This window comes from Hypomesus nipponensis, chromosome 7 (assembly GCF_054491055.1).
Source record: "Hypomesus nipponensis isolate SF chromosome 7, ASM5449105v1, whole genome shotgun sequence".
Lineage (NCBI taxonomy): Eukaryota > Metazoa > Chordata > Actinopteri > Osmeriformes > Osmeridae > Hypomesus > Hypomesus nipponensis.
In genome coordinates this window covers 14030384-14056702 of record NC_140367.1, presented here as the reverse complement: position 1 = coordinate 14056702, position 26319 = coordinate 14030384, and the positions used below count along the sequence as shown (strand labels likewise).

At 40.0% G+C, this 26319-nt stretch overlaps 1 protein-coding gene across 3 annotated transcripts in view; it reads left to right on the top strand.

Annotated features, from left to right (window-relative positions):
• LOC146276901 (testis-specific gene 13 protein-like) overlaps nt 1–26319 on the top strand; it is a 75572-nt gene that overhangs the window by 24450 nt on the left and 24803 nt on the right. Inside the window, exon 1 of one of the 3 annotated variants that reach the window (XM_084701261.1) lies at nt 12170–12324. The exons of 1 other annotated variant lie outside the window; for it this stretch is intronic. The gene's annotated coding sequence lies outside the window, so the exon portion shown is untranslated. Of the gene's footprint in view, nt 1–12169; nt 12325–26319 lie in introns of those variants that run through there. One more of the 3 variants, XM_084701265.1, reaches the window with a different exon arrangement.

The following is a 26319-nucleotide window of genomic DNA, read 5'->3' as shown; positions in this document are numbered from 1 at the left end:
CTTAGGCTGCGAAACTAGTCTGGTTAGGGTCAGGCTAACTGTCAGGCTTAGTGTGACTTGGTGCTTAACCAGACCTTCCTGTAACACTGACCCAACGGGAAAACGATGATTTACCACGTATATTCTAATTTTATTATTCTCATCAGTTCAATATGTTCAACATTGATAGAAAATCAACTTAAATAACTATAGCTACAACATTTAGCCTAATGCATTAAACGATGATGAACAATGACTTGATACACGCCACGTTAAACGTATGGCTATATAGCCTAGTTTGTGATTTCAAGGCATCAGGCATAGGCCTATCTCCAGGGGCGGATTAAGGTGGTCAGGGGCCCCTAGGCTGCTCTTTGTGTGAGCCCCCCCCTCTTAAATATTATGCTTTAATAGAAATGGTCCACATGCAAATAAGGTGAACTGACATACACACACATTGAGACAGCCAACTCGACATTGTTTTCTTTACATTCCTACAGTGCTATAATCAGCCCTAACGCGTGAGTTCCAAACATTTCCGACGCTTCCACCAGAGTGAGTTAATTTTGCAAAACAGTAGCTAGCTAGTTTTAGCAAAGAACGCATATATTCAATATACGTATATAAGAGATGTAAGTGGAAAGAATACCAGATACAACCTTTGCCTCCACAGATTCAAAACAATTACTATGAACGGAGTGTAACTATGAACAGCAAAGCAACAGAATACCCTGCATTCACAGTTCAACTGCAAGCTGGAAATCGCTTTTAGCTTTATTAACCAAAAGGTACAGCATCTGAATCAGTGCAGAACACCGTTTTACTGAGGCAAAATCACAACATTAGTGGTGGAAGAAGTATTCAGATCCTTTAAAGTACTAATACCACACACTAGAACCAATAGCACTAGCGTTAACTCTCCCAAATTCGCTGAAATATTACTGATGGCCGATGCTAGCTGGCAGTCCTCCTGCTGTGGATCTTGTCTTCGACTGGATGAAAATTCAGCAGCCTTGAAGTATCCATTCAATTTCGGGATATGTTTTAGGATATCTTGGTCACATTGTTATTTTAACTTTTGTATTTTGCGTTTTCATCTACCCAATCACTTGCTTATTAAAAAAGAAAACGTTTCTTATGGGCCAATTAGGGTCTTTATTTTGTTCCCGCTGAAGCACATTTAAAATATTAAAAAACAATCCGGCCAATCCGGGGCCCCCTGCACACGTGGGGCCCCTAGGCTGCAGCCTAGGCAAGCCTGTGCATTAATCCGCGCCTGCCTATCTCAATCTAAATTATCCAAGTATAATTATCATGGCTATATAGGCCTAGTTGTTAACAGTAGTCTACAATTGCAAAACTAACTTAAATCCATAAACTACATACCCTCCATTTTCCAGACACAACAACCATGTTACAAAGTTAGGCTACTGGGTAATGTATTGATTAATAGTAGGCTATTTATTTAAAACAATATCAAAAAAGTCAATTTAGCTACATGTGTTTTGAGGGTGTCTTTTAGAAGGTCTAAAAAAGGACCTTGACCTACGTAGCCTATTGTTTACGTCAATCATGGCGTGTCGTTTCATTTTGATGAAGCGGTGGATGAGGGAGCTGTCATAGTACAAACAGAGAATGTCTAATATGCTTAAACAGGCTCTGGTACAAAACGTTCTTTCTGGAAGAAGTCACTTTTCCGTGTGCATTGCTTTTTCCGTGGTGGATTGTATGATCCATGTTTGACCTCTCGGGCTGCTTAAGAATAGGGTGCACGCGTAATTAGCTTGACTACTTAAATCTGACTTGAATTAGTAGGAGTGCGTGAGCTGAAATGGGCCTTTATGGAACTGCTTTAGTCCCGCTTGACTTGTTAAGCTAATTCAAGTCTGGTTTGGGTCTAAGTCCAACTTTTTTGAGCGGCCTTTATGAAACAGGCCCCTGGTGATATTATATTAAATAAAGTTTATTTAAAGATAGTTTTCATATATCTGATTGAATTTGTGCTCATTAAATGATAAATAAGTGATAAAAGGCTGAAAAAATTTAATATAGGCCAGTGCTTTTTAAATAATGATTTCATTATTTTCCTGACACAAAAGGGTGAAAGAATAGCCACAAAAACAAAATAAACAAATATCGTAATCGGATATCGGCTAGATTGTTGTTTTAAACATCGGTATCGGCCAAGAATTTCCATATCGGTGCATCCCTACTTTCTACACACCTTGACAAAAGGAATGTCACTTAACATTCTGTGTTGGAGCTCATGTTAGCTTTTATATAAAAAAGAAATGATCAGAGAAGAGAGATATATAGAGAGGGAAAGCCAATAAGTGAAACAAGAAATGTAGGTTAATGTTGGTTATTTTTCATCTGCTGTACATGCAGCCCACTGTATTTATAGGGGAGACTCCTTGTGACAACTCTGAATCACCTAAACATAAGTCTGATATACTTAAGCAATAAGGTACAAGAGGCAGTACTTTAACCCTGGAACACGTACTTCAATAAACAATAAATAAATGAAATTAACACCACAATACAAAACAGTAAACCTCTCTGAGACAAAAAGTTATCAGAAAGTTATCACTTTCTCCGACTTTCTCTCATCACTTTTTTGTAGTCTTTCTTCTCTTTGTCAGCCAATCTCTGTTTCAGACTAACTGAGCTGAGAAACAGTGGCCTGTTCTGTTTTCTGCAACTTTCTGTGGAGAGTGCAGGGGATTTTCTGCTCTGAATCAGTAGATCTAAAAATCACTTTCTGTAATGAATGATTAACAAAGAGGCTGTGTTATTGTCTGTGCTATGAGGAAAGAACCGCTCTGACTGCCATGCATGCACAAGTCAGATAAGAAGTCAGCTTTTCAATTTAAGTCTCATTTATCAAATGTAGAAAGATACAGCTATACCTCGGAAAAATGTAGAAAGAAAGTTAATAGCACCAACAAGACTGAAGGATATTTTCCTTATAGTCTACCAAACGTGGTTAACACAATGGTCCAATTTTAACCTGTGTTACAAGTGTTTAGATCAGAGCCTCTTTCCTATGCAAATCTCACAATAAAAAACATTTGCTGTAAAATGGTAGGTTTTGGCTCTGGTCTGTACCTTTGTCACGCCCCAAAAGTTGCTACGCGTTGCTCTGTGTACCTCCATAGAATTACAATGAACATTTTAGCATATCGAAAATGGACTACGGTGGTAAATGCAGTGTTCCAAACTGTACAGGGAATGCTGACACTTTTCAGAGTCTTCCTACGGAACCAAACCCTCGACAGGCTGTGATGTTTGTGTATGAGAAGATTCCTGGGCGGCGTTTCCCGAAAGCATTGTAAGCCTAAATTGATCGTAGAGTCCATCGTACGATGGATCTTAGATGTATGGGCCGTTTCCCGAAACCATCGTAGCTAAAGAGGCACTTGAAAATCGTCATATATTAGCAAGAGCTCCAAACCATTCGTAGATCGTTAAGTGCCTCTTAAACAATGAGACTCACTGGAGACACACGTAGACCGACCATGAAAACTATGGAACGCCGAGTTAGTCAAAATTAAATAAACAGGTAAATAAATAGATAAATACATACATAAATAAATATGGCTATGAAATAAATTCTGAAATAAAATAAAAATTGCGATAAATATATAAATATAGCATTATATAATTATATAGCTGAATCCATTTACCGACATCAATAAATAAATACATTTATTTATTTCAAAATGCGATTTTTGTAAAGACAACATTTATTTATTTCATGTGACTTTAATTTCCTAATGCTACATTTCTTTATTTTTTTAGACTTTTATATGGAACGCCGAGTTAGTCAAAATTAAATCAATAAATAAATAGGTAAATTAATAAATAAATACATACATAAAAAAATACGGCTATGAAATAAACTCTGAAATAAAAAAAAGATGGTAATAAATATATAAATATAACATTTTGTAATTATATAGCTGAATCCATTTACCGACATCAATAAATAAATACATTTATTTATTTAAAAATGACGTTTTTGTAAAGACAACATGTATTTAATTCATGGGACTTTTATTTCCTAATGCCACATTTATTTATTTTTTGAGACTTTTACGCACCACATTTTTTCCCACATGTATTTCCACACCACATTTATTTCCACTCCACATTTATTTCAGTGCTGTATTTATTTCACATCTCACATGCAAACGAGAGGGGCGTGGTTATCGTCAGACCAACGCAGCAGATAGCTATGCTACCTGTATGGGGGTGACAGTGGCATCGCACTGCCAAAAAGCATACAATGTAGACAAGCTTTGCCCATAATGTCTGTGTCGTCTCTGCCTTTGTATGGGAGTGATGGCGGTGACTTAGTAGCCTACGTGTGGGGACTTCATCTTTGATAGCTATGAGGTTGCGCTGAAGTTACCTTTATAAACATGGCTTTTGCTCGTGTGACGTGGAACTCGTCTGCAAAGCTAACAATCACTGCCAACACTATGTCTTCCTAGGTGGTATGTTGGCTATCACCGGCCTCAAAGTCGGCAACTGTAGGCCAAGTGGCTGGCTATCCGGCTAGCGAGCTGACAAAATAATAAAAGGACGACATCAGTGTGGCCATTTCAGCTAGAGCTAGCTACTGTAGAGCTAGTAGTGTTGTGCTGTATTGGCACATATGAACAGCCAAACCCGTTTGGTCACTGAATGGTCATTAAAACGAGTCCAGTGGTAGTGGTTTGATTTAATATTGAATAATTCCATAAACCTGTACCTAATATCTGGGTTTTGGTTATTGTGTACCGTGTTGAATGGGTCTTGGTCTTGACACGTCTTGGTTAGTTGCAACTTTAAATTGCCAATAATAACAAAGCGTTAAGAAACTTGACTTCAATTTGAAGCAGTAGCCTACTGTAAATCCAAAGGTATGGGTAATGTCTGGAATGGTCTGGCTTCACTTCAGGTCTCGTCTCACTAAATGGTAATGCATGGCATAATGGTGAGGCTAGATCGTTATAATCAGGTGCCTTATCGACCTAGTTATCCACATAATAGCAGAGCGATGTAGCGGTGGTGGCAGTGATTGTCTTCTTTGTTGCTAGCTGTGTTAGCTAACATTACCTGGAACTTATCACCCCCCACTACCTGTACATCTTGCACACGAACAGTGCTCGATAAGTCTCAAACTATTTAAGACTTCAATATCTATGTTCTGTAGAGCACTTATCCGCCCAAGTACCTCTACAAAATCTACTATCTGTGCCAAAATAATATATCCTGACAAGCCATGCCGTTCGGCAATGCGATTCCACTGTCACCCCCATACAGGTAGCATAGCTATCTGCTACGTTGGTCTGACGATAACCACGCCCCTCTCGTTTGCATGTGAGATTTGAAATAAATACAGCACAGAAATAAATGTAGTGTGGAAATAAATGTGGCGTGGAAATACATTTGGAAATAAATGTGGCGTGTAAAAGTCCCATGAAATAAATAAATATTGTCTTTACAAAAACGTCATTTTGAAATAAATAAATGTATTTATTTATTGATGTCGGTAAATGGATTCAGCTTTGTAATTATATAATGCTATATTTATATATTTATTGCCATCTTTTTTTAATTTCAGAATTTATTCCATAGCCATATTTATTTATGTATGTATTTATCTATTTATTTACCTATTTATTTATTGATTTAATTTTGACTAACTCGGCGTTCCATACTTTTAAACCATTTATTTCCACATATATTTCCACACCACATTTATTTCCGCACCACATTTATTTCTGTGCTGTATTTATTTCCGATCTCACATGCAAACGAGAGGGGCGTGGTTATCTTCAGACCAACGCAGCTGCACACAAGATCGAAGGCAGATAGGGACACCTAGATTCGGTAGATGATGGAAGACATTAGTCGTGTCAGAGGTTGCATGCTGGCCTTGTAGATCAAATTCATCAACATGGCTTTTTAGGATGTATTATTTTGGCACACATTGTAGATTTTGTAGAGGTATTTGGGCAGATAAGTGCTAAGTCTTAAATGGTTTGAGACTTATTGAGCACAGTGTTTTTGTGCAAGACGACAAGTGTAGAAAGCCACAACAAGAATCTTCCTTTAGGGTTTAGCGTATTTTGATCGTAACCTATTGTCTGGGTTCACAGTGACGATTTAAGTAGGCTAATTTGTAAGAAGTTTCATAAGGGGCTGTGGTATCGTGGGCAATTTGGCTATTGGATCAAGACAACCCCAAACAAGCCTATGCAATTAGCCTACACATTCGGGTATTTTCTGATGTGCCCACAATAACCAGCTGTTTTCGATGAACCCACGCCATACAAAATGTTGCTTAAATGCCAATACAATTAGCTCCTTTCATCTATGAGCTTGAATAGCTTCAACGGACCAACAATCATGTGCTCAAGTGCGATCGAATCCCATGCCAGCTTGCAATTGTTTTATTTTCTTAGCCTACAGCAGCAAATATGAGATGCGACTTAAAATTCGTCAATTTTAGCACAGCTCGCATGCTTACGGAAACCAGGTAGTCTGAGAACCAGGGCGATAACACCGGAGGTGTCCAGCGCCTGTGCTAAGGGGATAGCTGTAGAGCTACCTGTTTGGGGGGTGACAGTGGCATTGCACTGCCGAAAAGCATACAATGTAGACAAGCTTTGCCCACAATGTCTGTGTCGTCTGTGCCTTTTCATCATTGGTTCCCAATGGGAGTGATGGCGGTAACCTCGTAGCCTACTTCTTTGATAGCTGCAACGTAGCGCTAAAGTTACCTTTGTAAACATTACTTCAGCTCGTGTGACGTGTAACTCGTCTGCAAAGCTAACAATCACTGCCACCAAGTCTTCCTAGGTGGTATGTTGGCAATCACCGGTCTTGAAGTCGGCAACTGTAGGCCAAGTGGATGGCTAGCAGACTGGCGAAATAATAAAAGGACGACTGTAGAGCAAGTTTTGTAAATTAAATTGCCAATAATAACAAAGCGTTAAGAAACTTTACTCCAATTTGAAGCAGTAGCCTACTGTAAATCCAAAGGTATGGGTAATGTCTTGAATGGTCTGGCTTCAGAATCAGAAGGGATTTTATTCGCCATGAATGTTTGCACAAACAAGGAATTTACTTTGGCAGGGAGGTGCATACATTGAGCATAGAGGAATATTGAAACTTAAATATGTGGACTAACTATACAAAAGGAGCAAAGTCTAGCTAATACTAAGGGGAATAAAAAAGTAAAATATAAGTACTCATAATTTACAATCTAACCTAAAAAAACAGATAGTGCAAGAGAACGATACAATAGTGCAAATTACAATGTGCAGGGTGTCATTGTGCAGCTTGTGATTTAAAGTCAGTGTGAGTCCTTGGCCTTATTAAAGTGGCCAACAGCGGATGGAAAGAAACTGTTCTTGTGGCGTGAGGTTTTGGTCTTGATGGACCGCCGCCTTCTGCCGGAGGGGAGTAGGTGAAAACCAGGGCTTCACTTCAGGTCTAGTCTTACTAAATGGTAATAATGGTAAGGCTAGATAGTTATAACTAGGTGCCTTATCGACCTAGCTATCCACATAATAGCAGAGCGATGTAGTGGTGGCAGTGATTGTCTTCTTTGTTAGGCGTAGCGACGGTTGCTAGCTGTGTTAGATAATATTACCTGGCACTAATCACCCCCCACTACCTGTACATCTTGCACACGAACAGTGCTCGATAAGTCTCAAGCTATTTAAGACTTCAATATCTATGTTCTGTAGAGCACTTATCCGCCCAAGTACCTCTACAAAATCTACAATGTGAGCCAAAATAATATATCCTGACAAGCCATGCTGATCAATTTGATTTATAAGGCCAGAAGCAATCTCTGACACAACTAATGTCTTCCATCATCCACCAAATCTAGGTGTCCCTATGCAGATCTGAAGATAACCACGCCCCTCTCGTTTGCATGTGAGATCGGAAATAAATACAGCACAGAAATAAATGTGGTGTGGAAATATATGTGGAAATGAATGTGGTGTGTAAAAGATAAATAAATGTGGCATTAGTAAATAAAAGTCCCATTAAATAAATACATGTTGTCATTACAAAAACGTCATTTTGAAATAAATAAATATTTATTTAATAAATAAATACATTAAATAAATGTATACATTAAATAAGTGTCGGTAAATGGATTCAGCTATATGATTCTATAATGCTATATTTATATATTTATTGACATATTTTTTTAATTTCAGAATGTATTTAATAGCCATATTTATTTATGTATGTTTATTTACCTGTTTATTTATTTACTTAATTAATTTTGACTAACTCGGCGTTCCATAAAAAACTACATTAGACTAATGCTGAAATTTACTTCAGATGGAAAATACGATTATTTCGGTCATATTTTTACACCAGTTACGCTGGAACTGGGATATTTCTTATTGAACCATACAAGTTTAAGTGCCAAAAAAATATCAGAATCCAGTTTATTCTCAAGTAAATTTAGGTTACACAAAATAATTTGATTTGGCGCATGCAATGAAGGTATTTATAAAACAAATGTCAGTCTTATTACTAGTCTATATACTATTATTACTACTATAAAATTGAAATATGGCTGTTGTAATGTGCAATAGTAACTAGAAATGCATTAACGTCACGCTTTAAAGAGTACTGTAACACAACAACAATTGAACATTGAAGTTTATTAGAATTATAGGGCTGGTAGCACGCCAAGCCCGGTGGAAGAAGGCTGGTGGCAGAGCCGAGCCTGATGTTAGGAGATTGTGGCGCCCAGGAAATGGTAAGACTCCACAGGATTGTATGGGAAGTCACACAGGGTGAAGGGGCTGGGAGGGAGTGAAAACTCGCACAAAAATCATAAAAGCCATTGAAGATAGCCGTCCAAGCCATTGAAGATAGCCGTAGAAGTAGGTACAATGCGTGATGTCTGATTTAGCCTAGTTTATTGGCAATGGGGCTAACGTTATTTCATGTTCCTGACTGTGTTTCATGTAAATAAATAACTTGTGTTGTCATGTAAATCTACAACTCAAGATGCATGTTTGTCCAGATCTATTTTTCAGCAAGATAACTAGAGCTAACTGAAGCTGAGTTGAATCACGATAGTTTGTTTGCTATGCTGTAGTGCTAGCTAATGTTACCCACCTAAGGCGATCCTGTTTGCTTCCACAACAGAAGTGGAAACAACTAACATAATCATTTCAAATGATATCTAGTCAATCTGTTGAACACAATGTTGTGTAGACACAATAGATGTATTTATTCGGTTTTATTTCAAGTCTCCACCTTCGTTGTTTCAGTGAGTGCTGTTGGCCGTGTTGCGCCTTTGCTCCTCAACTTCACTCGTTGTAAACCAACCAATCAGCGCGCAGCTCATCTATATATTCATGAGAATACCATAAAAGTCGAAAACCTAGCGTTTTTTCCCAGCAAAATTTCACTGGATGCATCAGGGGGCATAGAACAGCACCCGGTCGTTTTTATCCCAACCAATGTTACATACCCTATTCGGAGACCTTAAGGAACAGTGTGAAATACCCCCCCAAAAACAGTCAATCACCCCCTTAAGCAATCATAACATATTAGGCAACCTGTTGTATTGTCTGTAACTGGATGATGTTGAAATGAAAAAATATTAAAGTTTTGTGGATAGAGCGAAGATAGTGGAAGGCTCCTAGGATTACATGTGGTCTGCTGTGTGTGTGTGTTTGTGTGTGTGTGTGTGTGTGTAAGAGAGGGAGCTTGAAGTGGATCTTTCCAAAGAAGGGTTTGGTTTTAGGAAAGGTGGCTGTTTCCAAGGTAATGTGTTGTATGCTTTCCTGGAAAGCAGTTGAGGGGTCTGACATCACCAAAATGTGAAGAGCCTGGCACCCTTCAACGTTTCCTTAAAGGGCTGGTCTCAAACTTCAGCTGCCCTCTCTCACTCCCAACTCAGAGAATCACCGCCCAGAAGTTTGTAGAAAGAGAGAGAAAAAATCTACTCTGGGTATTGATATTAGTCATTCACTGACTCACTTCCCAGTCAACTATACACTACACCAGTGGTTTCAGAGTGGCAGTTTGCTCACTTCTGTGGGAAAAGTACCTGCTTTCACTTTCAGAATGAAATTAATGCATCGACCATTGCTGACAATGAAGTGTGACTGAGAAACAGCCTTATTGTGAAATGTGTCATGGGCTGTTGGGATTTGAATCACCATGCAAAACTGATGACCTCTTCATCAATCCAGTCAGATTGAATTTGTTAACCGTAATCGCTAGATTTATCCATATTTTTTTTTTTTTACTGTATATGAATAGTCAACAATGGCTTCCTAAACGGGAAATGATGGGTCAGATGCGTAGCTCATTGATTACTATTATCTTCAGTTGCTGATACTGTCCCTCCCAGAGGCCGCCATCAGACCACATCATTTGATGGCTCACTTCCTCTGAACACTCCCACAGCACCTTAGTAAGGTCACAGGATCACCTATGACAACCCCATTGACCTCTTTGCTTGCAGTTCCGGGTTCATCTGTTGTTCTAGGTTGAGAAACGTTATAATCATATCATATGATAATAGAACTACTAGAACGTCTATGTTAAGTTATGGTATGTGCATTTGGCATATGAAGGAAACGGTGTAGGCTATTTGACATGGTGATTAGACTGACGATTTAAGTGTTGAGGAGAGAAGTGAAGAGATTAGTCAGTGAAAGGGGAAAGTGAATTAACAAGAGGGAAAAAAGGGAAGTACTAATGTATCAGTTAATGTAAGTACTTCAAGAAGGTAACGTAATAAATGTGTATTTACTATGATTTACTAATATATTTAAATGTTTAGGGGCCTCTCACATGCCGCCGATCTTGCGTCACTTGAAAAGAACGGGCGCCCTCGCTAAGTGACACTGCAAATGATCAGCTGAAAGAAGCTAATTACTGTGCATGAACCCATGTTGTTATAATCCAGCTCTTTTGATCAAACGTAAAAGTAATTTAACTCATGGTTACAATGGTAAACCAGCACAACAATAACAATTACCACGCAACAAAACACATTAAAAAAACAAAATTCAGAAAGTATGATGTATTTCGAACAAACTGCAAATTTACCAGCAAATGTTAACACTATTTACCACCTTGCATCATGGGAATTGACCAGCCAATGAGCCGGCTATCTTAATTTTTTCACGTAATACTTTCGTTCTTCAGTCAGTTTGACAGTAGAACCTTCAAATTCATAATGCAACCCTTCTGTCTGCTTCTTTCTCAAGTAGCTTTTTCGTTTTTTCCATTAATACTCCAATTGATAAAGTATGAAAGAGTAAAGTAAAGTATGTAAGAGTATAGGGCTTCAAAATGTTTTAGCAGTAATTAAGGTTACAGCTTCAGTAACAAAAATGTGCAATGCATAATGGATTTTCCTAGACTCTAATCATTAATAGTTTAATGATTAAAATATACAAGATGGATAAAGAATACAGGATGGAGAATTTTTACTTGTAACATACTTTAAAAGTATTTTGACTGTTTTTGCTGTATGATAAAATAAAACGTATATCCTACTCCAGAAGAAATTTATAAAATTTTCTGTTTCTAAGCATACTTCTTAAAAGTATATCAAAAGTGAACTAAAAGTGTACTATGCATATTTTAGTATACTTATAGTATACGTTAATACACTTCTTTTTTGTAAGGGTGTGTATATTTGTTTTCTGGGGTGTAGCTGTCAACCCCCTCTCAGCGGTAATGAGAGGTTATGGCAGGGCAAATGACACCCAACCACTCACTCCTTCGCATCTCTTACACAGTGACTACTTAGCCAACCTAAGAGCTTCTGTCTTGACCGCATATGGAAGTTTCTGATTGATTGTTTACCACCTTAGACCCAGTTTTTTTTTATTGAGCCTTACCATAACCATAATGCTAAACCTGTCTATCGGCCAGGTTACGGAGTGTGAGTGGAGACCCAGAAGTTTCTGGAAAGAGTCTCCGGTGTCACACACAGATGGCCTGACCTTCTCGGTCACACACTTGTTTTTATGCTTTGTTTTTGTTTTTAGCTAGGATGCTAGATTGCATCACCCTCCATGGAGAACAACATGTTGGGTAATATGATTGACAAGTCACGGAGATCCGGCCCAGTTTGCCTATTGGTTGTGAGGCATCCAAAGGCATCAAGGAGCCAATAGTAACTGGATTGCCGATTATTTTGTTGTGTGTGTGTGCCTGGCAGAAGAAGTAGCTTTAGTCACTGAATCAACATGGAAAACATGATGGCTGGATTTATTTTGTGAGATTATCAGATGGAGTTGTATCGGCATCGTTGAAATTGAAATAGTGTTGGACATCACTGAGGAGGTAATTAAGGCTATCTTTTTTCTTTCTTTCGTTCGTCTGTCCTGGGGCTCTGTTTTGAGTGAATCTTCCAAGTTTCTCACTCAGGTGACAAAACAGAAGACTTCAAAAGAAAATGAAAGAAGTGCTACCAGATATCTGGAACTCTACTGCTGTGTATGTCATGTTTGTGTATGTGTGTGTGTTTGCGGAATGCTTCAAGCTACTTTTTATGGTATGTGAGTGTTTGCAATGCAATACCATGCATGTTCTAGAGAGAGAAAGAGAGAAACAGAGAGAGTGATGTCAGAGGTATGAAAGTAGGATGTTTGAACAGAGGATGTCTCAGGTTGACTGAGCAGCATTCTTAGCATTCGTCCTCTCCTGTCTCCTTCATTCCTGCTCCCTAGAGTTGAGTACACTCTTTCCCTGCCGTCTTCTATTTTAGACTACTGTCTGACTCTTTCTCTTCTTCTCTGACCCTTCCTCCTCTATTCTGCTGCTACCTTTCTGCTATGACTCTTCCTCGGCTGTCTGACTCTCCCTCTGCTCTGACTCTACTTCTCCTCCAGGGGGGATCTAGAATAAAATTCATGGGGTGGCAAGAGGGTGGAAGGAGATTTTGAGGCGTTGTACTGCGTGGCAAAAGTGTGTGAGATAAAAATGAAAAAACTAAAGGCTGTGCAACATGTATGCATAGTCAGTGAACATTGAAATGAATTTGAGGATTACAGGTCACATGACCAAAAATATGTTGAAGTTTGAAGATTCATTTTGAATAATAAAATATTTTTTAATAACCGGAGATGAAAATGAACAAAATAGAGGCTGTGCAGTATGAATGCATACACACACCTTCAACAGTTGAACATTATTTTGACGCTCCTAGTTCATGTTAGTGAAAAGCTATTGACTTTTGACATTTGTAATTTGCTGACGGTCCCTCAACATACGCGTTATTTAGGCAGCCAAAAGCATTGGCTAAGCGGCCGGTCGTAGCGGTGCTGAACACCAGTTAAAATAACACAATACTGGGAATCCCAATATCTGTTGAATATCGAACTTTAAACTAACTTTACCACTGTCATCTTTTGTCTAGTGCTGCATTCACTTGCAGTTGCACTTAAGCCACAACTTTTCATTGTTTTCAAAGCTGCCAACTGGAGTGGCAGCTGGGGCAGTTGCCACCCCATGCCACCCCGGTAGATCCGCCCCTGCTCTGCATCTCCCTCTGCTCTGACTCTCCCTCTGCTGTTTGACTCCCCCCCTGCTCTGACTCTTTTTCTGTGACTTCTTCTTCTGTTGTCCGACTCATTCTTATTGATGTTAAAGTGACATCTAGAATGTTTGTCAGCCTTTAGACTGTAGACTAAAAGGACTGGAGATGCTCATATGGGTTTTCTGGGGAGTCATAAAGAGAAAGATAAAGGTTATGTCCAACATCATGTTACCTTACTGTAAGTTGCTCTGGATAAGAGCGTCTGTTAAATGACTAAATGTAATGTCTGGAACAGGGTTCTCTTGCTTCATGCATGCCAAATCAAGGGGTTTTACCTGAGAGTGATGTGCTGGTCGGAGTTTATACGCAAATAAGGAACACACACACACTAGCAGGCTTGCGATTAAATTAACTCAACACCGCCAGTTACACTTTCAGTTACGTTTTTTCTCCAAAGCTAGAGGCAAAATAACAGATAACTGTACATCAACAAATAAGCATTTGTAAGACACAGTGACAACAAAATCTAAACTCAATCAAAACAAAAATAACTAAGTGAATAGTACAGTGGACAATACATATAATAAATAGAAGGCAAAATGTTAATGTGATTATGGTACACGTTTTCTTTCATTTCATGGCATTCTTTAAGAAATCGTCCAGATTGGGAGGCTGTGTGTCCCTCCCCTAAGAGTATTTTCATCTTTTCATCATCGGATAGTGTGGTTAACGATGGTATAAGGGTTACAAATGTATTAAAGAAATGGGAGGGAAGCTCCGCTGGCTCTGCTGTTGGGGGGTTCTGGTAGAGGGAGGTGCTCTCTAGCCGCTCTTATGGCAGCTGGGTGCAGGCTTGAGGAGGAGGTGGTGGGGCATGGGTTAGTAGGTGCCCCGTTGCTATTGCATGCTCCCGGAGGCTGGGGATGTATCTGTGGTGTTGGGGAGGGGGCGGTCCATATTGGCCTCTTCTTCTAGGGCCGAGTGGGGGGGTTGCTAGACTGTGACCCAAGGAAACGTCTTTTAGGGTCTTAGCGAATATCTTTACCCCCTCTCTGTGGAGATGCAGTCCATCATAGAGGTCCCAGGTGCCGATGATCTGGTGGTAGGCGAGGTAGATGTTTAGAAGGGCTGCACATCCTCTGCTTATCTCTGTGTTGATGTCGTGGATCACGTGTGGGGGGGGTGTCAGTGCATGCTAGTAGTGTTGATATGACACCCCATGAGTCAGGAAATTCCCTGCAGGCCTTTTCGGACACTTTCCTTATTACTGTAGTCATGCCGTGGCAAAGGGAGTTAAGGTCATTTGTACCAGTATGATTCAGGATGTGTTGTTGGTTCCCAAGGATGTGATGGTTAAGCAGCTGCAAGGCCTGGCCTGTGTTTCTACAGCATTTATATAGTACACTTTGTCCAGGAAAGAGTTTGTTGGTGTCAATGTATTTTCCGTTGGAGTCAGGAGAACCACCTATAGACCTTGCTCCTCTGGAGTGGCGGGCGTAGAGTGGGTAGGATGGTTGAAGGTCTGTTGTGTGACCTCTTGTGCATGGTTCTCATCAGGGTTAGGGTCAGGGAACCGTTCGGAGATAACCGCCGTGGGTCCTGTTTGTAGGCAGGAGGGAGGGTGGGGGGAAGCATGAGGATGGCAGGCCGTGGTGTCTGAGATGGTGGTTTGGATCTGATGGAGTTGATCTTCAAGGAACTGCAAATGACTGATGATTTTGACCTATTCTCTGCATTTTCCTTGTTTTGACATATGCCCACGGAGGACTCTGTTCTCTTCCTCCAGCTATCTCAGTGTCCTTCTGAGGTCTGAGATTGTCGTCCGGCTCTCTCTCTTGATTTGTTGGATTTCTTCTTTGAGCTACTGGATGGAGCTGCTTGATGGTTTAATGAGCCTGGTCTGGGTGAACTCTTTGAATTCAGCAAAGTTCATCTTGAGTAGAGCTAAGCTTTCCATCACTTTTTTGGTGTCACTGGGCTGAGCAGGGTCGATCGTGTTAGTGGTGATCTCTGTCACTGGGTTCTCGTCACTGTCAGAGTCAGAGATGAGAGTTCCAGTTTGTTGATTTTTTACCTCTGCCTTTAGAGAAGAAAAAACGGTTTCAAAATCATTCAGGTTGTCCTCGGTTCCCTGTAGGAGGACTGTGCCCTTAGTGTAGTTAGGGGTGCACCAATCCCGATATTAAGATTGGATATTGTATTGCACATTATATGTCATTTTTCAGCAGCATGAGTTACCCAAACCTTTAGATGCGTGAGTTCTAAATATTTCCGATGGTCCCCACAGCAAGCATAATTCTCAAAGAAATGCTACTAGCATGCTAGCGTTACCTGTTAGCCTTCTCATTAGTACATATTGAAGCCATTAGGGCTGTCGACTGGTTGATTTTCTGGTCGTTATGCTCTTGGTCGACTAATATTTTTTTAGTCGAGCTGCTGTATGGCAGTGTGCGATCTGATTTCCGCTTGTGTCATAATTGCTGACTTAATGAAATGTTGTACAGAAATTGTAGATTATATTATTTAAGACAAATAAAGCAACTCTAAAAATATATAATTTAAAAGAAAAGGTGTTACTATGTTCCCTTTCGTTAATCTGCATTTTTTTTGGTTTGGTATTTGGCACACGGCACGAGCACAATTGGCTGACAAACTACAAACTCTGCCATAGCCTACTTTGTCGATGTTATTAGTCAAAATGGCAAATAAATCTGTGTTATGGCAGCATTTCATTAAAGTACATTTACAAATGTCCGGATGACTCGAAAAACGTTGAATGAAAACTCTGCCAACAACGGTTTATTTTTCATAGTTCTAAGTCGAATATGTAGCCAACCACCTGAAAACCGTAACTTGCCTTATTTCGCTCATGCTAACGCGCTGGGTTGAAATGAATATGCCTATTATAATAATCAGATCCAAATTGAATGACATCATCTTCTCTGGCCAAGACAACAAAATATATCTCTGTTGCACCGTTCCCCACTCTGCTTCTATGTAAATTCGCATTCTGCACTTTTTAAGGCAGTGATCAGCGCGCTCGGATGATTTGCATGTTAAACAAACAATATTTTAAATTAGTAAAACATTGGTTATTATTTATTATCTCTTACAATCAGGCATTTTGTATTATATCGGCATTTGGTAACAACAGGACTGGTCGATTTTCAGAAGGTTTTAGTCGAGTCTTGGTCGACCAAAGAAAATCTTAGTCGGGGGCAGCCCTAAACAACCGTCATGTATTTGTGCAACCATTTGCTGTAACCAGGGGCGGACTGGGGGAAAAGTGGCCCGGGAGTTAGTGTCAGACCGGTCCACTCAATACACGGCGCGCTGCCCATTCAGTACACGGCGAGTAGCCCACTCAATGCATTGCACGTATTAACCATCAGTGGCCTACTTGGAAAAATACTAGTGCTGATAAACAATTAAAATATTTAATCGTATTAACGTCATCGTTAACTTGCGATTAATCGCCATTAATCGCACATTTCTATCTATTCTAAATGTCCCTTGATTTTTTTTTGTCCCATTATTTGTTCTCATTTTAATGCTCTTATCAACATGGAAAAGTGGATCGGATTGCTTGGTGCAAATGTTTTTTTTTTAATTGAAAACAACATTGCAACCGCCTGGCTTTGACAAGGGGGCGGAGATTCGCATCAGCTGTGTGCTTGGCCATCAAGTGGTATTTCAGACTGGACTTGCTGCGATGATAGCTCAGTTCACAACGACAAAACACACAGATCTCTTTGGTCTTGTCAATGGAACCATTTAGCAACTTTTTAAAAGTAAACTTTCCATTCTGAATCGTATTGGCTTCCCTTTCAGCGTCTCGCGCTCGCCATCCACTCAAAACGTAACGTTAGCCAACTACTCTTTAGGCAGCTCGCAAGCCCAAACAAGTGTGTGCGGCGTGCCTTTTGTTTTGTTTCCGGTTTAGCTAGATCCGGTGTGGTGTTGTAGTTTTTCAAACGTCAGAAGTTGTTGGAACAGTTGCAAGAGCATGTGGAAAAAACTACAAAGTTTGCTAGGCCAAAAAGAACGTTAATCTCGCAATTGACGCCGTTAAAATGGGTTTGGGTTAACGCCATTAATAACGCGTTAAACTGAAAGCGCAAAAAAAAACAATACACTTAAAATTATTTTGGATGATCACAAAGAAATTACATCATGTATATCTTTTCTTACGTTAAACGTCCGAAGTCCGTAAGAACACATTTCAGAAGACACGTCAGAACATTTTTGAAAAATAGTCACCGTGAGTGTGAATCATGAGTCAGTGTTTTAGACGGGTTTAGAGCAAATTATGTGTTCAAGCTGTGTAAAATGGAAAATAGTTGGAAGTGCCAGCAATTTCAGAGGGAGGGCCGGTTGGTGATGGCAGTGGGCCAGTATTTTGGACCATCCCAACCCCGTCGGCCCACCGGGAATTCCCTGGTATCTCCGATGGCCAGTCCGCCCCTGGCTGTAGCCAACTGGCTACAGCAAAGGCAGGCAATTGTAGATTATCAAGCCCTTTCTCCTTGTTCTCATTCAGCTCAGGTAAATCAGCGATTGGCTTATAATGTTCCCTTTTGTGCTCGTGCCCTGTTCGTATCTGCGAGCACATTTGAAGGCAACTCTTTTTGACGTAAGCAAATAAATGGGGTGCTAGTTTACCCATTTCGGATTGGTTTAAAACGTAGAATCATTTTTCCTGATTTTTGCTATGAGAAGTTAGCAGTCGAGAGGATCGAGATGAAGTTGTTAAATTGAATAGGCTGAACATCAATGTGTAACATCAAGTATAGCCTAGAAATTCCAAACAAATTAGCTTTCAATGTTATGTATGCCTAAGGTACTTGGACCGTGTCCTGGCAATAAATAAAGAACATTATGCTACATGTTTTGCCAGGTTAACTGGCAAGAACAATGGATGTTCATGAAGTGTGTGTTTATTCCTATGACTGATGGGTACAACAACGCGATCAGTCAACCGACTATACATTTTTTTAATGTCGGGCTACGAATTTATAGAACAACGTCTGATACGTGTGGCATCCTTTAATCAAATAATTAGCCTACATTTTGCGGAGAGATTGAAGAGCTAGACGACAAATGTTCTAATGAATCACCAACTAAATCATCTTCTGACATTGCCTTCGCTCCACGTTAAAAGCTCCAAAATGATGGACTGGCAAAAGCTTTATAACTATAAATCTACTCTAAAATGTACTTAAAAGTATGGCGACGACGTTATCCACAAGTACATGCGACAACGTTGACAACTTATCCAGTAGTAAATGTCAAATGACAAGTATGTCAAAGTAGTAGAACCGTGATCCCAAGATAGCATAGACAAATCGCTGTGTTTACACCAGCAGACGCTGTGCTAACCACTTCCGGCGGAAATGAATTGCATATGTGTAGAGTTGTGGCGGCCCCCTGGTTTTGGTGCGTAAACTTGTGAATCACGCTCGAGAAACGTCCGGGTTCTGAACTGGTTGCAGTTCCACTCAAGTTCCATATGAGGGCGCTAACAGTCGAGTGCAGAATGAATGGAGGTCTATGAAGCTATACCCCTCAAAATCCACTTTTCTCAGGATAACATTTTTGGTCTAGTAATTTGAATTCTGAATTCAAAAGGGTAGGCAAAAAAATACACACTGCTGGGTGTTAGATTTTTTAAAAGTCACCTTTTTGTTCTAAAAGGGCTTAGAAAATGTAATTGACGTCATACACATCGTACGACCAGAGCTATTGCTTGACGGCAAGCTCTGGTTACTTCCACTTTTCTCTCGAGGCATCGACAACACAGCTGACAGGTTAGGCTTTCCCTGTCAGTACACATGCTGGAAAGAGTTTTGGGTTGCTAATGTTGTTGCTAATGTTGCTAATGCTCTGACATTCTGGTTCTGCTTCGGATGCCATCAAGCGGGATCTCTGGTCGTAGTCAGTCCTTCATTCATCAATCAGCATTCGTTAGTAGAATGCTAGCGTGTTAAGGGCAACAACTTACCCTGTAAGAAATTGAAAGGACATAAGTATTCATACATTCAACTTTTGACCTGTAATCTAGGGTTGTCCACATTTAGTCGACTAGTCGATTTTCTGGTCGATATGCTCTTGGTCAACTAAGATTTTTTTAGTCAAGCTGCCATATGGCAGTGTGAGATCTGATTCCCGCTTGTGTCATCATTGCTGAATTAACGAAATGTTCAACAGAAATTGTAGATTATATTATTTAAGACAAATAATCAAACTCTAAAAATATATATAAAGGAAAGGTGTTACTGTTTTCCCTTTCGTTAATCTGCGCTTTGTTTTGGTGCGGCACACGGCACAAGCACAACTGGCTGCAGAACTACATAGCCTACTTTGTCGGTGTTATTAGTCAAAATGGCAAAGAAATCTGGTATTGCAGCATTTCATAAAAGTACATTTACAAAGTGCCGAGTGACTCAAAAAACATTGAATGCAAACTCTGCCAACAACGGTTTATTTTTCATAGTTCGACGTTGAATATGATGTTGCCTACCACCTGAAAAGCGTTAGTTGTTGTTAGTTGGTCTAGCCCTACTTTGCTCATGCTAACGCCCTGGGTTGAAACATGAATAGGCCTATTATAAGAATCACATCCAAATCGAAGGACATTATCTTCTCCGGCCAAGACAACAAAATCTTTCTCTGTTGCAACGTTCCCCACTCAGCTTCTACTAAGTTCGCATGCTGCAAGTTCAGGCAGTGATAAGCGCGCTCTGATGATTTGCATGTGAAACAAACAATATTTTTTATTTGTAGTACATTGTAAGAGATACTAAATACCATCGGCATTTGGTTACAACAGGACTGGTGATATGAGTCTTATTATTAGTAGGCTATTAGCGGCTGAATTTGCAATGTCCAGCAGCCATTGAGTCAGATTGCGGAAATGTTGGTACGTTTTTTTTTATCTTTCTTTAAGCGTTCCAAAGTTAGATTAGTCGATTTTCAGTCGTTTTTGTCGAGTCTTGGTCGACCAAAGAAAATCTTAGTCGGGGACAGCCCTACTGTAATCCATGTTGAACATGCAAAAACTACAATCAAATCTGAGATTTGATAAAGAGACAAATTTAGCCGTTTAGCTCCATAAACAGATCACTCCCAGTGGAACTCCGGTGGAACTGCAACAAAATTCGGTACAATGGGGCTTAATAGGGAGTGGCAAGGCTCTCCTTAAACAGGCTCTGGCGCTATCTTCACATATTGTGAGTCTGCCACCTCTTCCAATGCCCTCTTTTAGTACATGTTGATAGTGTTTACAGAAGATTACCTTCCAGGCTTTAAAACATCCAGTGTAAAATATTATACTGTTCTTGGTCCTTCGATTATTTTGCTGAACGTAGTCAGCCAGGAGAGTGGAGATGGGCATGTCAAGTATTTTCTTTGTGCTTTTCCCTAGCATTTAAACTTGTACATTTTGTAGGGTACTTTATCTTTGTTAATTAGTAGCGTCACACATATGTGATCGTTCGAAAGCGGGCCCCACAGAGTACCGTCACACATGTGATTCTGAACATTCCAACCGACTATTTTCCGATAGACAGATATATGATGATGACATATGATATATGATATATGACAAACGCTATAGTATGGCTTCCAAATTTACAATTAGGAGGCTAACAAGTAACACTAGCCGGTAGTAACATTGCTACGAGTATTATGCTAGGTTGCTAGGTAACGGAAGCTGACGAAAGCTAGCTTCCGTTTTGAAAAAATAACTCACTCTGGTGGAAGCGTCGGTAATATTTAGAACTCACTCCCCAATAGGTTAAGCTAGCTCTTGTGCTGTGTACTACTACCTGCATTGTTGGTCATCAGGGTAATCAGGTATTTTTTGTGGTTCTCTAGCTAGCCAACTGTCAAAGCTAGCAAATATGTTAGCTGTTCAATTGCTTGTTATTTGTAGACTAAGAAAGATCTTTTGACTTTACCAGGTTTCAGTTTGTCTTCTTGACTTCAGTGACAGTATCCTTTGGTTTAGGTTTGGTAACTGGCTGGTGATGGGTTGGTTGTTGACACTTGAATGCAGTATCGGACTGGCCATCCGGAGCACCAGGAGAATTCCCGATAGGCCGAAGCACTTCTGGGCCAGAGGGCCGCTTGCCTTATTATTTTTACTACTAATAAAAATGTTGGCAGAAGATTGAGCGACATAGTTGGCCAGCAACACAGTTGGCCGGCCCCCCTTTCCCCCAGGACGGTTGGTCTAATCCAAATGAACGTCTATGCAGCCCTTAGTGCCGCTTATACACAACAGTGACACTGACAGATCGAAAGCTAGCTAGTAGAGACAATATAAAGATGTAAAACCAGCCTAAGAAACGCAAACGTAATTACCTTCACTAGACAATGTTTTATCAATTGAAAAAACGTCTATGTTTGTTTGTTTTACATAAAGCTCCAAAAACAATATTTCGCTCAAATCAGCCAAAAAAATTTGCATTAAACGTGGAAGTCCCCAACAGGGACAGGGGTGGATCTGGAGATTTCCATTCGGGGTGGCAGAAGGAAGTTGTTGAGTGGCCTCCTGGAGGCGAATCAAAACCCAAAGTAGGGGGGTGGGTGGTTGACGTGAACTCAAATCCAAAGTGGAAAAATATATATTTCTTAAATGTATGTCAAATGACATATCATTATTTTGCTTGATATGTGAATAAGTCAAAACTGAATGTGTCATTTTTCTAATTCCTTATTTATCTAACATTTTATGAACTTTTTTGTGTGGTAGTCCCAAATATTGTCCACCGGTGGAACAACATTTTTATGTTAATATTTAATTCAGAGATGTTGTAACAGATAAGACAAATATGCACAATCCTTTCAATTTGTCATAATTATATTCCCACATCAAAAGTAACCAATAAAAATTCACAATCATGTTATTATCCTACTATAAGATGTATACATGGACACGCCTGGATCATATTCATTATAATTTGTATAAAACCTAATGAAGCTTCATTCCATCCTTATATGTATCCGCATAGTGATGATATCATTGTTATACTATTCAACACTTTCTACAAGAATTTGTGCATTAAAATGCCTTTTCCACTTATAATTCAGTTTGTCACACTACAGGACATTCCGTCAGACCTTTGGACAACAAAAAGTACCGGTATGCCCCTGTCTTGTACAAAGTCACATTTACTTTAAAATAAAGTTACAACTTCAAGTTCAAATGTTTTTTGTATAATAAAGTCAGATGAAAGAAGAAGAAACCAACATTCCCATAAAGAAAAGAAAACTCATTTAGCAGACGTTTTTATCCAGAGCGATTTACAGTAAGCACAGGGACATTCCCCCCGAGGCAAGTAGGGTGAAGTGCCTTGCCCAAGGACACAATGTAATGGCATGGCAAGGAATCGATCCGGCAACCTTCTGATTACTAGCCCGACTCTCTCCCCGCTCCCTCACTGCTCCCTCACCGTAAAACCACCCTAAAAAAGACTTGGGAGCTACGTAACATTTACCAACATGACTTCACAAAAATTCTCTAAAATAAAAAGGTAAAACTTTAAAGTTAAAAGTTATACGGGATAAAAAGTTAAAACTACTGTTCTCTGTATTTAATTCAGTCACATTTTTGTTGTACAAATCAAGTAAAATAATTTTTTGAGTAGCCATAGGGCCTAGTTGTCACATTTCATAACCATAAATGGAATTGACCTTAAAAAAAAATCCTACTGTTTGGGTAAAATTCATTAAACAACCCATTAATAAAACAGCAAAATATTCAGTGGTTCTTAAAAATAATTCAGAGTAAATTGATTATTTTCTTCATGAACTGTGCTGTACAATAGAATACACCATGAAATACACACAAAATAAAAAAACAGTTGTGTTTTAGAGTGTTTATGGACTCATCCTCCTCCTTTCACACCTCATTGAACAGCAGCCAGTCATATTTGGTGAGCTGGGCTGCACGCTGGTGGGGCTCTGGTTCAGAGATGACAAGTTGGTCCTTGCTGTACATAATGCAGTTTCGCCTGGGAGGCCGCTTGAATATGTTTTTCCCAACAATTTGCACTATGCAAAATGACCTCGATGTGCTCAGCATTTAGTTGTGTGATCTGGCCAACAAATGGCTTCTTGTCATAGCGGACAATTTCAAATTTCCCGATGGTATACTCTTTGTCAAGCTCTTCCTCCTCTTCCACTGGGACTCTCGGGCTGGGTCTCTCGTACTTTACAGGCAAGCAGTTCCTCTGAATCTTTTGACCAATTGTCTGGCCTCATCTTGCTTGGAGAGAGACTACACATTGTCACTTTCAGCTACTGGTTGCACTATCAGCAATATTGCACTAATTGTACTTAATTTGTCTTAGGTTAGCATAGGTTTGTAAGGTTAGTATAGGTTATTATGTGTATTATGTGTATTTAGAGGTTTAGTATACTGTATTGAATATTGTATATTACTGTATATTAGTAGGTTTACTATATTTTTGCTTATCATAGATGTAATCTATGTTTTGTGTACTTATGCTGTGTACCCCGTGTTGTTCTGTGCATCTGACAATAAAAGACTTGAACTTGAAGAGAAGCAATCGCACATCTCTGTGTAGTGGCAGAAACAACTGAGAGCCCTACAGAAGATCTCTCCTGCAGAGAAGGGAAGTATTTGGTGGGTGTTTAAGATGCCAGGTACTTTTGGGACAGAAGCTGGCAACATCTCGTCGAACACCTGGATATCTGCCTCCTCGATCCAATTGAATTTTATGTTTGGGGCTAGGAACTCGCAGAGGTCTTTAAGGCTTTGTAAGTCTTTCCCCCCATGGACATAGTTGTCTGCCATGCGTTTCACTGATCCCCCAACTCCATCGGGTGCACTTTTCCCATGGGCTCGTGAGTAATTCCAGGTGATTCGCTTCAGCCTCCATGTGTAGGGTACAGTTTGCCTTGTTTCTGTATTGGGTGACTGGGCCATCACTCAGCACCTGAAGTTTGTCAATCTTGTGGCCAGAGTTTGCTATAATTTCCTGTACCACTGGTTTAAAGTGGGCCCATACAGCACGTTCGTGGCTGACAGTCAGAGATTGTGGCATAGGATTGTGAGCCTGTGGATGTGCAAGCCACTGCTGTGTGGATGGATGCCTGCTGCCGGTTTCTGTCAAAATGAAAGGACTGAATTTCTGTGGTCAGTTTTCAGTCTTAAAAGTCCACATGCTGAACCATTTTGTTGTCTTCTTTCTTTCAAAGATGCCTGAATTTCTGGGCCTAGTGAATATTTTTTATACCAGTACTGTATTGGAGAAGGTTATGTCCTTTCTATTCTTGATATTTTTAGAGTTATTTACACTGTCTCACTTTTTGGTCCAATTTCTGGATTTTTAGAAGCAAATTTTTGTTGTGGCTGCTTCTCTCAGATGGAACTCTGTCTCTCTCTCTCTTTTTCTGTGAAAATATGTAAATCAACTTGTCACTATGACAGACATCCTCAGAGACATCGACAGCTATGACTGTATGACAGCTATGACGCAGTGAGTAATGAGGTGCTTTTGTTAAAATAGACTTTTTGCACTACTGCTCTCAGTCCCCAGGTCACTCTTATAACTTTCTTTTCTTTGAACTCTTGTCGCTAATGATATTTGAGGACAATACAATAGGCTTAATAGGAGAACATAACATGGAGTGTAGTGGTGTTCATATTGTTTTGTGAAAAGGTCAGATGCTCTTTCAACTAATGTGGAAAATAGTTGGTTTGTAAAGAAGAAAGTGTTTATACGTGAGAGACAAGTTGGGGCCAGAGAGAGGAAGACAGGTATGAAAGTAGAAAGAGAACAAGAGAAAGGGAGATTTGAGAGATTGAGAGAAAAAGACAGAGTGAGAGATTGAGAGAGAAATATCTCGACAGTGTCAGGCTGTGTTTCAGGTCCATGCCAAAAATCACATTCTTTGGCAGGTCTCAGGCCTGCAGTAAAACGCCACTCAGGAACACAATGTACTGGACACTGGATGCAACCTAACACCAGAACGTCAGTGGTGCCCTGAAATTAAGTCCAGTGATATACCACTGATATACAAGTGATAAACAGTTATACCACTGTTTGTCCAATACCCATAAAATGATCCCAGTGTCGTCAAACCACCTTGAGGGAAACTATCACTTGGTGAAACTCTTGACTGACATATCTTCTGGCCAATGGACTGCAGAATCTCCTGACTGTGTTCATGGCCAAACAGTGGACAAGCGTTCCAATGCCTGGACGCCAAGGGCAACGGGAACAACAGCGCCACTGTCTCTGGCTTTTTCTGTGGCTTCCAGGTTCCTCAGTCCAGGGACCTCTCTCTCCCTTCGTGGCCCAGCTCCCCTCACCCTCCCTCAGCCACAGAGGCAAGGTCTGTCCCCTGTGTGTGTAGGTGCCAGGTGACAGAGCGGGGGACAGCCAGGACTGCTACTCCTTTTTCTGTGTGTTTGTGTGTGTGTGTCTGAGTGTTTCTTCTAAATGACTAAATGTTAATGAAACACACACCATAGATGACAGTTCCCTGTCAGTTTCTCTTTAAACGTTCTGCTTGTCACTATGCCTTTGTGTGAACAGAATTGCTTCATTTTGTATCCACTAGATGGCCCCACACCTGCTACAACTGCTCCCATACTGGGCTTGCTAACTTTGCCTCAAAATGGTTTTAAGGATGGCTTTCTGTAAACATTTCAAGACAGATCACACCAAACTGTGTTCATATGGGCACGTGACCGACAGGTGAGTCTTTGTATACACATTTCACAAGCTTACCCCCACATATTCTCACACACACACACACATGCAGAC